Below are 13,113 nucleotides of genomic sequence, written 5' to 3' on the forward strand. Positions count from 1 at the left end.
TAACTTTCACTAACCCAGAGCAGTCCTCTCTACTGTTGTAACTTTCACTAACCCAGACCAGTCCTCCCTACTGTTGTGACTTTCACTAACCCAGACCAGTCCTCCCTACTGTTGTAACTTTCACTAACCCAGAGCAGTCCTCTCTACTGTTGTAACTTTCACTAACCCAGAGCAGTCCTCCCTACTGTTGTAACTTTCACTAACCCAGAGCAGTCCTCTCTACTGTTGTGACTTTCACTAACCCAGACCAGTCCTCTCTACTGTTGTAACTTTCACTAACCCAGAGCAGTCCTCCCTACTGTTGTGACTTTCACTAACCCAGAGCAGAACCCTGAGCTAATAGGTGTAGCCTTCAAACTCTACTGTACATGGTTCTGCCAGAACCCACAAACTCTTGTTTCTAGTAACTCACTGTCACGACTCCGACCGAGGCAGGCTCTCCTTCCCGTTCGGGTGGCGCTCGGCGGTCGTCGTCACCGGCCTATTAGCTGCCACTGATCCTTTTCTCCCCCCTCCTTATGTGTTTATTGGTTACACCTGTTTTGTATTAGGTTTGTAATTAGTTGGGCTTATCAGTCAGCCGGCCCGCCCGTTTCTTTGTGCGGGATTGTTAGATGGTAAGAGTGGTGTTTGTTTTCGATCTACGTTGTATCTGGACTGTTTTCGTTCCCCCCCGTGTCTGGGGTTGTTTTATGAGAACACCCAGTGTATAGAAGGGTGGCCTAGTTTCTCAGTGTTCATTAAAGAACATTTGTTATTGCACCTGCTGTTTCCTGCACTTGACTTCGCACTCCGACACCCAGTCCTTACACTCACAATAACGGTATAAAACCATACATATCCTGTCCTATCACGTAACTGAAGTACAAAAGAAAAAACCTTACAGATTAGTCAGAACAATTCTGATAGACTAATTAAATAGCAAAGAAAAACAGTCACATATACTGGCCATATCCAGTCTGTGCCATGTAGTCTGGTGCTGTAGCATTTAGAGTGACAGGAACTCTGAGAAAGTGTACACCGTCCCACCCTGTTGTCAGAGGGAGATCACATGAGGTGATGGTAACACCCCCTGTCCTTATTGGAGTATGTTTAGCCATATAAGGAGTCTACACTGGGTGTTGGTACTCATGTCACAAAGCAGCCAAAGAATAGCACAAACAATGTAGACGTTGTCATAGAATGATAAAATAGACCAATCCTAGTTTATATATATTTAAAGCATTGATAAAGTGCTGTTTTATCTTTTGCTCTTTCAGCATTCCCCTGGCCCATGTTCTGGGCAGCATATTGTTTGGCATGGGTACAATAATTGTCAAATCCTTAGAGAGTAGAATTACCACACACTCTTCAGCTTACATTCGTGAAGTATATTACAAGTGAAAGTGATCAAGGGGGAAACTATCAAGGGAGCAACAGCAACCACAAACAAACAAGAACTTAAATCAACACAGCATAAATGGTTTTAAAAACTAGCTGTTGAACAGTAGTACGGCAAAGTAAAGACAGATATAAAGATGGATAACATGATGAGTTATTAACTGAATGTTCTGACCTGTCATGGTGAGTTCAGACAGAGAGAAAGAGGGGGGGGGGGTGGAGAGAGAGAGGGGAGGAGAGATAGAGGGGAGGGGAGGAGAGAGGTGAGAGAAAGAGAGGGGAGAAGAGACAGAGGGAGGAGAGAGGAGGAAAGAGAGAGGGGAGGTGAGAGCGAGATGGGAGGTGAGAGAGAGAGAGGGGGGAGAGAGAGAGAGAGGGAGAGAGAGGAGGAGAGAGAGGGGGAGGGGGGAGGAGAGTGAGAGAGAGGGGAAAGGAGAGCGAGAGATGGGAGGAGAGTGAGAGATGGGAGGAGAGAGAGCGCCTTCTTGGTACTCACTCCTGCCCTCCCCCCTCGCTCACAGCAGTCAAAATCAGAGGACTTTATTAACAGGTTTGGCGGTAGGGCTGCTCAAATAACTATTGGGATGATGATTAGAAAGGTGTGCTAAGACTGACATAAGGGGATCTATTCTATCCGTATTACAGAAGTTCAGCATTACAGTGTGATTTCACAGTGTGAAATTTAAAGGCAATGTTACCGCGTTAGTGGAGACAGCATTCACGGTAAACATAGCATATGTCGGTTCAACCAGAAATTACTTTTAAAATGTATATTGCACCATCTAACGCTTCAGCGATACAGGTTGAATAGAGCCCAAGGTCTCTCATAAATGTGTTTAACTCACCCAGCTTTTAATTTACACACAGTTAACATTGATTGTCACAACACACTTAAATACAATGCAACTGACTAAAACGATAAGTGGTTGAAGACAGTGAAAAACTGACAAGCTATGGAACATATTAATTAGGTAACTGGATACAAAATTTTATTTTTCATGTCAGCAACATTATGAAGATATACTACAAGCAAAAATGTCTGAGTCTATATTTAGCATGTAAGGACATTGAATGATCACACAAATAAAATTTCATAGGTCTCCCTCAAAAACACACCGGTTTAAATCTCAAGAATGTCTTAATCTAGATTTACTCTTAACACATATGGTTAAATCAGGGTTGGGGTCAATTCCATTTCAATTCAGTTAACTCAGGAAGTAAACTGAAATTCTAATTTGAAGAAAATGTGGAATTTTAATTTCAGTTTACTTTCTGAAATGACAATTGAAAAGGAAGTGACCCCAACCTGGGTGTAAATTGCATTGCCTTCATCCGGCACAATTATTGTGCGTAGTATTAATACCCATACCATATATATATATATACAATGACACATTTTGTATAACTATGAGTACAGTATTTATAATATTATTAAAAAAATATTACATATAAATAGCTACATAAATAGTATATTCTGATCAATAAAACAATATATGGTGAAAAGAACAGTCATCTTTCAATGTAGTATCCATTTATAGTGTCTATATTAGGGGGTAGAGGGAGCAGTCTGAAGTCTAACCCTGATCATATCCTTGAGACAGTAATCATGTAACCCATATATGATTCTTCAAACCACAAGAGATACTATTCTGAGTCATTATTTCCAAGAGTAGTAATATATTATAATAGTTTGTATAATGCCTAGTTACTCATTGTGGACTCGCTGGTGCAGCTGAAGAGACTCTAGACTTCCACAGTCAGAATGAGTTTACTAAAGCTGTCTCAGAATGTAACAGGTGCTATGTCATGCCACAGGACCATTACAAAGGACATAGGATAAAACAGAAAAACACCTTAAAAACACTAAAACAGTTGCACTGCATTAAACCAACCACCCATCCACCAACCCAAACATCCAGCCATCCAGCTAGCATCACACTGAAGAACAGTGTTGGGTCAGGATCTTGTTCCATGTCTTGCAGACACATCTATAAAAACAACAGCATAGAACAAACATATTTAGCAATACATTCACACATTCACTCTATACATACACAGTCCAATTATTTTATCCATACATCTATCCATCCAGTAATCCATCCATCCATCCATATTTACATTTACATTTAAGTCATTTAGCAGACGCTCTTATCCAGAGCGACTTACAAAATATATCCATTCATCCATCCATCCAATCCATATATCCATTCATCCATCCATCCATCCATATATCCATTCATCCATCCATCCATCCAATCCATATATCCATTCATCCATCCATCCAATCCATATATCCATTCATCCATCCATCCAATCCATATATCCATTCATCCAATCCGTATATCCATTCATCCATCCATCCAATCCGTATATCCATTCATCCAATCCGTATATCCATCCATCCATCCATCCATCCATCCATCCATCCATCCATCCATCCATCCATCCATACCTCTTCTTTAATTCATATGCTGCCTTCACAGTCAGCAGTATCACGGAGATGACTTCTCCAGCCACACCCATCACAATCCAGGCACTGGTGTGGTTCCTAGTATCTGTATGTGAGAGACTGAGAACACAGAAACCTCCCCATGTCTCAATCCAGCTACAGATCAGAGCCAGAGATCTGACTAACACTCAATCTGTGTTGTTTAGCCTGAGTGCCAGAGATCTGACTAACACTCAATCTGTGTTGTTTAGCCTGAGTGCCAGAGATCTGACTAACACTCAATCTGTGTTGTTTAGCCTGAGTGCCAGAGATCTGACTAACACTCAATCTGTGTTGTTTAGCCTGAGTGCCTCTGCTCTGTCATTGCCTCACTCTATAGGCAGTGCAGCAGTGGATTGTTATTCAAGTGTTTAATTGCAAGATAAAGATGTATTGAATGGAGTCAACTCAGAGAGCTGATAATATGTGGTTATCTGAGCTGTAACACTCCTTCTGAGCCAAGCTGAGTCTCTGAGGTTAAATATGATCCTATTAGAGTAGATCAACACACCTGATGATAAGCTAATGTGAGATAATAAACTGTTGAGCCATATTAAAGTAAAACAGGGTGTAAACACAGGGAGAGAAGGGAGAGTGGTAAAGTGACAACACACCAAGTTGTTGATGAGTAACGTGAACTGTTATATCTTCCTGTTTCCCCAGGACAGTCCAATAGAGTGAAAGAGCTGGGTCTTTTCTTTGAACTGAGTTCAAAACAAGCAATCAGATTGGCTACAGTAAAACAAGCAGTGTCAGAATGAAAAGGTAAAACTGTATTACTCTAACCTTGATTGATGGGGACATGGTCATTACTGTGGAGATTGGTGGCAGGTTTGTAAGGTCCATTACTGCAGTTAGCTGAAGAACACAAAATAAAAGAGATGAATCAGTCATTTGTCTGCCACACCATAATAAAAGTACTGCTGCTAATACTGTCTGTCAACTGTGACAAACTTCCCCTGTCACATCCTGTCACTCATTCATACAACAGCCTCTAGCAGCTTTGTTCTTAGTGTGTGTGTTTACTCACTGAGGCACTGCACCTCCCAAAATGGTGTCTGTAAGAGAGAAAAAACTGGTTGAAAAGAGGACAGAGAGAGAAAGAGAACATTCTTTCTCACATGTTCTGATTGACATGTCAGGATTTACACCAACACTCACATGACATATCCCTCCCATCCCTGTCTTTCCTGATAAAGTAGGTAACATGTTAAAAACTGGGGTGTAGACACACACTACGACATAGACAGACACATACATTATCTTATTGGAATATCTTAAACCATGTCCGTGCTTCATCAGATCCAACAGACACACTAGAGTAACCACATCAGTAACAGTAACATACCACAGCCTGTGTGCAGTCCATTGAGTAGGTCAGTCTGTCCAGGCAGCCTCAGATAGTGATGTAGTGACTGGTCCGAGCCAAAGTACGGTTTTTGTCCATCTCTTTGTTATTGGCAAGAACAGTCATCTAAATAAAGTAAAATAGACAACATAAGTCAGAGGTTAACCATAAAGTACTGTAGTTCAGTGTTTCCCAACTCCTGGTCCTAAAGAACTACTTTTGTTCAAGCTCAGCACTAACACACTGCATTACTCATCAAGACCATGATTAGTTGAATCAGGTGGGCTATGTTTATGCTGTGCTGGAGCAGAAGGCTGAAGCTCTTTAGAACCAGGCTTTCAATTACTTGAACATTTTACCACTCCTTAATGAGTCGTCATATTGTTGGTAGCTTCTGCTGTCACTCATGTTTTCATCCAACCACTGGGTCTCGGAATTGGCCGAAGGCGGAGATTCAGGTAGTTCATGGAGGTCATAGGTCGTTGTATAGTTAGGATGTTGGATCACCTTACAGTTAATGTTGTGAGTGTCTACAACAGGTAGCAGACACCCCACTAGGACTGTGAAAAAGAGAGAACTCAGTTACAAGTTCACTCCATCAATCACAACATTTCATTTTGTCAGTGTTGCATCAAGTTAAGCTATTGCGAAAGCTAAATCAAAGCAGGAAATCTCACCACACACAGCACAGGCACGATGTGTCTGTGCATTGTTGGAGACATGCAGCATGTAAAAAAAAAAGTGAACAGCAGACTAAATTGTTTGTGGAATTGGAGTGTTTTTGTGTTGGGAGGAGATTGGGGAAAGTGATCAAACATACCATCAATATGCTTGAATTGTGTCTGAGTTCCTCTCATATGCTCCACTACGCCTATATACTGTAACTGTCTCCACTCTCCACCCATAAGAAGGTGCACCTTGGCTTTTAAACCGGATCATGCTTGTTTGGACCGGCTGATGGGGATTCCCCCCATAGACGTCGATTTGCTTGCTTGGTACTAGCATGGTACCTGCTACTGTAAGGCACAAATCAGCCTACGTGGAGGAGCCTATTTCGCCCCATTCAATGGCTAGGCGATCGTGTCTAGTATGGATGCGTTATCTATTGTTTTAAAATGGAATGAATGGTCAGTTACAAAAAAGGCACGTTCCTCCCAATTTATGAAATACCGGCAGTCCTAAAAACATAAGTAAAAATTGTGCGGTGGTCCTAACATATACTTTAAAACCCATATCATCACGTTTATACAAATACGTTGATAAAATCTGATACAATTCAATAAGTGTGTAATATACATGTAACGTTACGAAGTTTACAATGCAAGCACACCCAATGTATTGGCAGATTGCGAGTTCTATGTTGCACCACGAATGTACAGTGGTGGAAAAAGTACCCAATTGATATACTTGAGTAAAAGTTAAGTTACCTTAATAGAAAATTGCTCAAGTAAAAGTGAAAGTTACCTAGTAAAATACTACTTGAGTAAAAGTCTAAAAGTATTTGGTTTTAATATATTAGCAATTACATTTACTTTCAATACTTAAGTATATTTTAGCAATTACATTTACTTTTGATACTTAAGTATTGAAAGTAAAAGTATAAATAATTTCAAATTCCCTATATTAAACAAACCAGATGCAACATTTTCTTGTTTTTTTTATTTACAGATTACCATGGGCACACTCCAACACTAAGTCATAATTTACAGACAAAGCATTTGTGTTTATAGGCTACCTGCATCTAAGAAAACCATGACAAAGTTGAATTACAATCTTAAACCCAGATCTTAGTCTGTGGCCTATGCCTATTGAAATGAGCCATTTATAACTGTTTGTAGTCTTAACACATGGCACATAATAATGGCACAATTGCCATAAAATAGCCTAACATTCGTTTTTTTGAGCTTGTCCAAGTGTTTCTTGCTCAGAGATTTCGAGAACCTCTGTTCAACTTTCATCACTCAAACATCCTGTCGGATTTATCTATAGTTATGCACATGCGCAAAAGGGATTTATTTACAATTATAAACTGGGTTCAAGCCCTGAATGCTGATTGGCTGAAAGCCCTGGTATATCAGACCATACACCATGGGTATGACATTTTTTTTTTTTACATTGGTAACCAGTTTATAATAGCAATAAGGAACCCTGGGGGGGGGTTGTGGTATATGGCCGAAATGCCACAGCAAATGGCTGTATCCAGGCACTCTGCGTTGCGTCATACATAAAACCTCTTAGGGATCCCTTCACCCCCATTCCCGCTCAAATCCCGGTAACGGGATTGATTTAACAACATCCAGTGAAATTGCAATGCGCCAAATTCAAAAACAGAAATACTCATAATAAAAATTCACTAAACATACATGTGTAATACATCAAAATAAAGCTTAACTTCTTGTTAATCCAGCCGCAGTGTCAGATTTCAAAAAGGCTTTACGGCGAAAGCAGACCATGCGGTTATCTGAGGACAGCGCCCCGCATACAAACACATGAAAATCATATTTCAACCAGCCAGGTGCGACACAAAAGTCAGAAATAACGATATAATTCATGCCTTACCTTTGAAGATCTTCTGTTGGCACTCCAAAATATCCCAGAAACATCACAAATGGTCCTTTTGTTCGATGAATTCCTTCTTTATATCCCCAAAATGTCCATTTATTTGGTGCGTTTGATTCAGAAAATACACCGGTTCCAACTCACCCAACATGACTAGAAAGTATCTAATAAGTTACCTGTAAACTTGGTCTAAACATTTCAAACAACGTTCCTAATCCAACCTTAGGTATCCTAAAACGTAAATAATCGATCAAATTTAAGATGGGATATATACTGTGTTCAATACCGGACGAAAACAAAGTGAAGCATGTTCCAGGTCGCGCGCACAAAAAGACTTGAGTCCATCTGAGTGACACTTGGAAATAACAGGGCTACTTCTTCATTTCTCAAAAGAAAAACATCAACCAATTTCTAAAGACTGTTGACATCTAGTGGAAGCCATAGGAACTGCAAGCAGATTCCTATTAAAAAGGGCTTACCATAGAAAAGTATGGAAAACGGAATGACCTCAAACTTTATTTACCCTGGATGGATTGTGCTCGGGGTTTCGCCTACCAAATCAGTTCTGTTATACTCACAGACATTATTCAAACAGTTTTAGAAACTTCAGAGTGTTTTCTATACTAATAATATGCATATCCTAGCTTCTGGGCCTGAGTAGCAGGCAGTTTACTTTGGGCACGCTTTTCATTCGGACGTGAAAATACTGCCCCCTAGCCCAAAGAGGTTTTAAGAACAGCCCTTAGCCGTGGTATATTGGCCATATACCATACCCCCTTCATGCGTTATTGCTTAATCATAGCAGTCAAACAAGTTATATTGATATCCATTGATGGAAAAGGATCTGGCGAGTTTAATAAGGTCAAATTTTATTTTCCCTTGCTACATATTCAAATTAGTTTATCCCGTCATGTCACAGTTGGCAATAATTCTTATTTTGATGGAAATCAAATTTTTCTTCTAATGTCGTTACAAGTTACGGCGATATTTCTTAATTGGCTCGATAACATAATGGAAAAATTGTTTATTGTATACATGAAGCAACTCCAATTGCTGTGAACAAAAAAAAAGCCTTTTTGGTGGGTTTTGAGTGGTCATTGTGCTAGACATTTTAGTTAGACCTGGCAACCCTGACTCGTAGTCAAGTTTCTTTGGTGTATGTGTGTGTGATGTATGACGTGACTAACCCAAGTGAAAGTATAGCAGGCCTCAAGTTGTAAAGTAGGCTACTAAAGTTTGAAGCTCCATAATCTTTTCCCGCTCTCTGGAGGCATGATATTGCAGCAGCTAGTGCGGGCGTGTGCCTCATGATAGTAAAAGCAGCAAAAACAAACATGTCTGGTTGTGGACCACAGCTCAGAGAAATACTTCACACTCACACACAGGCTGTTTCTATATAAACAAATCTCAGTAGAAATGGTTACTAAGTGACCCTAAAATAAGACCTGATCCAAGGTTAGTGTCCTCTTACAGTATGTCAGGACTGTGGAACACCACCCAGAGTGTCAGAGCCCCAGAGATCCTATTAAACATGTATCTCTATAGTGAGAGCAGTGGTGTATATGGAAAGTTGTGCCCATGCCATGTCAATGCTCACTCCTTGACTCTAATGTAGTAAGGCAGGGACGACAGGAGAAGAGACAGGCCAGGAGAATGGTACTGGCAGGAGTAGGCCTGGAGCACAGCAGGCAGGAGTCAGGAGTCAAACACTAGAGACAATTATATTTGAAAACTGGAACCGGTTGCATGTGATAAATCTTTTACACAATGCACAATAAAAATCTGACCTGACGTTAGCTTTTGCTGACTCAGAGTCCACCTCCCCTTACGTAGCAGATGTATGGAATAGTGATTAAAGTCACTGTTGCCTAGCAATGTGGCAGGATCAGATAAACATAACATACACATATCCAGGGTGGGTAAAGGCTTTTTCTTTGGTTTCACATGTATCTTCATAACAAACACATCCTTCCTGTGTAGAGCAGTTATTGTAAACTAACGAAGAAGAATGTGATCAGTCTTACACCATCCCAGGGCTGCCAACTCTCATGCATCCCATATGAAGATGTGGCTGCAGTGAGGATGGTTGGCAGTTTGTCATTTTATGTCCAGAACCGATGAAGTATTCAGAGTCCACACCCCTTCCTGTTGTTGGATGTCCATAAGGAGTCTTGCAGATAAATGTACGGTGAGGTCATAACTCTGTAGCAAAAACACTGCCTCAGCTCAGGGAAACAGACAGAAAATTCCCCTTCACTCACATACAGGCCGTTTCCATAACAACAGGCAGAGCAGGTGGAGGGAGAGCAGGAATAAAAACAAGCAGCTGTGTACTCTGTACTCTGTCTCTGGGGCTTCCCCTGGTGGTGCTAGCTGCCAGAGGACCAGGCCATTCCTCTGCTCTCTGACACCACATGCCCCTGCAAGAATTCATCTAATAGACATTTTTGTTGTGTTTAATAGCCAAATCGAAAATTAAACACTTAACAGAAATAGTTGCTCATGACGAACAGAGGCCCATTTTACTTCACCTATTTTGTTAATGTAAAGACAGCCATGAGGTCATATTCCAAATACCTAACATTGACTGTCATACTGACATGATTATTTTTAGATGTTTTTTTCACCTTTATTTAACCAGGTAGGCCAGTTGAGAACAAGTTCTCATTTACAACTGACTCCATAATAACATTGACTGTCATGCTGACATTGACCTCATAATAACATTGACTGTCATACTGACATTGACCCCATAATAACCTTGACTGTGATACTGACATTGACTTCATACTAACCATAATAACGCTGCAACTCCCGTACGGACTCGGGAGAGGCGAAGGTCGAGAGTCTCTTGGACCTCTGAAACACAACCCTGCCAAGCCGCACTGCTCACTTAACCCGGAAGCCAGCCGCACCAATGTGTCGTAGGAAACACCGTACAAATGGCGACCGTGTCAGCGTTCATGAACCCGTTCCCCCACAGGAGTCGCTAGAGCGCGATGGGACAAGGACAGAACCCTCCTCTAACCTGGACGACGCTAGGCCAGTTGTGCGCCGCTTCATGGGTCTCCTGATCGAACCCGGATCTGTAGTGATGCCTGTAGCACTAGTCACTCTAATAATGTTTACAGATTTTTGCTTTACTCATCTCATATTTATATACTATATTCTTTTCTACTGTATTTTAGTCTGTGCCACTCTGACATCGCTCATCCTAATATTTATATATTCCTTAACTCCATTATTTTACTTTTAGCTTGTGTGTATTGTGTGTGTTGTGAATTGTTAGATATTACAGCACAGTTGGAACTAGGAACACAAGCATTTTGCTACACCCACAATGACATCTGCTAAACATGTGTTTCTGACAAATAACATTTGATTTGATGCAGTGCCTTAGACCACTGCGCCACTCGGGAGGCCACCATGTGAATCATACACAGTTTGGACTACTCTACGTCTATGAGGATCAGTGCCACCATGTGAATCATACACAGTTTGGACTACTCTACGTCTATGAGGATCAGTGCCATCATGTGAATCATACACAGTTTGGACTACTCTACGTCTATGAGGATCAGTGCCACCATGTGAATCATACACAGTTTGGACTACTCTACGTCTATGAGGATCAGTGCCACCATGTGAATCATACACAGTTTGGACTACTCTACGTCTATGAGGATCAGTGCCATCATGTGAATCATACACAGTTTGGACTACTCTACGTCTATGAGGATCAGTGCCACCATGTGAATCATACACAGTTTGGACTACTCTACGTCTATGAGGATCAGTGCCACCATGTGAATCATACAGTTTGGACTACTCTACGTCTATGAGGATCAGTGCCACCATGTGAATCACACACAGTTTGGACTACTCTACGTCTATGAGGATCAGTGCCACCATGTGAATCATACACAGTTTGGACTACTCTACGTCTATGAGGATCAGTGCCACCATGTGAATCATACAGTTTGGACTACTCTACGTCTATGAGGATCAGTGCCATCATGTGAATCATACACAGTTTGGACTACTCTTCGTCTATGAGGATCAGTGCCACCATGTGAATCATACACAGTTTGGACTACTCTACGTCTATGAGGATCAGTGCCACCATGTGAATCATACACAGTTTGGACTACTCTACGTCTATGAGGATCAGTGCCATCATGTGAATCATACACAGTTTGGACTACTCTTCGTCTATGAGGATCAGTGCCATCATGTGAATCATACACAGTTTGGACTACTCTACGTCTATGAGGATCAGTGCAACACATGCTGGAAATAAGGTGTATGTCTTTCTCTGGGACTAATGTACGCAAGCCATGTCTCAATTAGCCTACACAAGCCATGTCTCAATTAACCTACACAATCCATGTCTCAATTAGCCTACACAATCCATGTCTCAATTAGCCTACACAATCCATGTCTCAATTAGCCTACACAAGCCATGTCTCAATTAGCCTACACAATCCATGTCTCAATTAGCCTACACAAGCCATGTCTCAATTAGCCTACACAAGCCATGTCTCAATTAGCCTACACAATCCATGTCTCAATTAGCTTACACAAGCCATGTCTCAATTAGCCTACACAAGCCATGTCTCAATTAGCCTACGCAAGCCATGTCTCATTTAGCCTACACAAGCCATGTCTCAATTAGCCTACACAAGCCATGTCTCAATTAGCCTACACAAGCCATGTCTCAATTAGCCTACACAAGCCATGTCTCAATTAGCCTACACAAGCCATGTCTCAATTAGCCTACACAAGCCATGTCTCAATTAGCCTACACAAGCCATGTCTCAAATAGCCTACACAAGCCATGTCTCAATTAGCCTACACAATCCATGTCAAAATTAGCCTACACAAGCCATGTCTCAATTGTCTCAAGGCTTGGTGGATTTAACAAGTGACATCAATACAGGATCATAGCTTTCAGCTGGATTCAGCTGGTAAGTGTATGTCATGGAAAGAGCAGGTGTTCCTAACGTGTTGTACTCTCAGTGTATATATACCCGCTGATACATGAAACCAAAACTATCTTATGTCTGAAATACATAGAGTAATATCATTAATAACGGACTACATATAAGGAAATAACCAGGAGATTATTGAAGCCCCAGGAACCTAAATGACCAGTGCCACTAACGTACTACAGATGAATCTTTACCGCCACCTAGTGGAAAGGTGAGATGTTTTAGTGCTGTAGTTCTCAAACTTTTTCGATTACTCTACCACCAGCAACATGTAGCTCTGCCCAGAGTACCTTGGTTACACTACCACCAGCGACATGTAGCTCTGCCCGGAGTACCTTGGTTACACT

This window comes from Salvelinus namaycush, chromosome 5 (assembly GCF_016432855.1).
Source record: "Salvelinus namaycush isolate Seneca chromosome 5, SaNama_1.0, whole genome shotgun sequence".
Classification (NCBI taxonomy): Eukaryota; Metazoa; Chordata; class Actinopteri; order Salmoniformes; family Salmonidae; genus Salvelinus; species Salvelinus namaycush.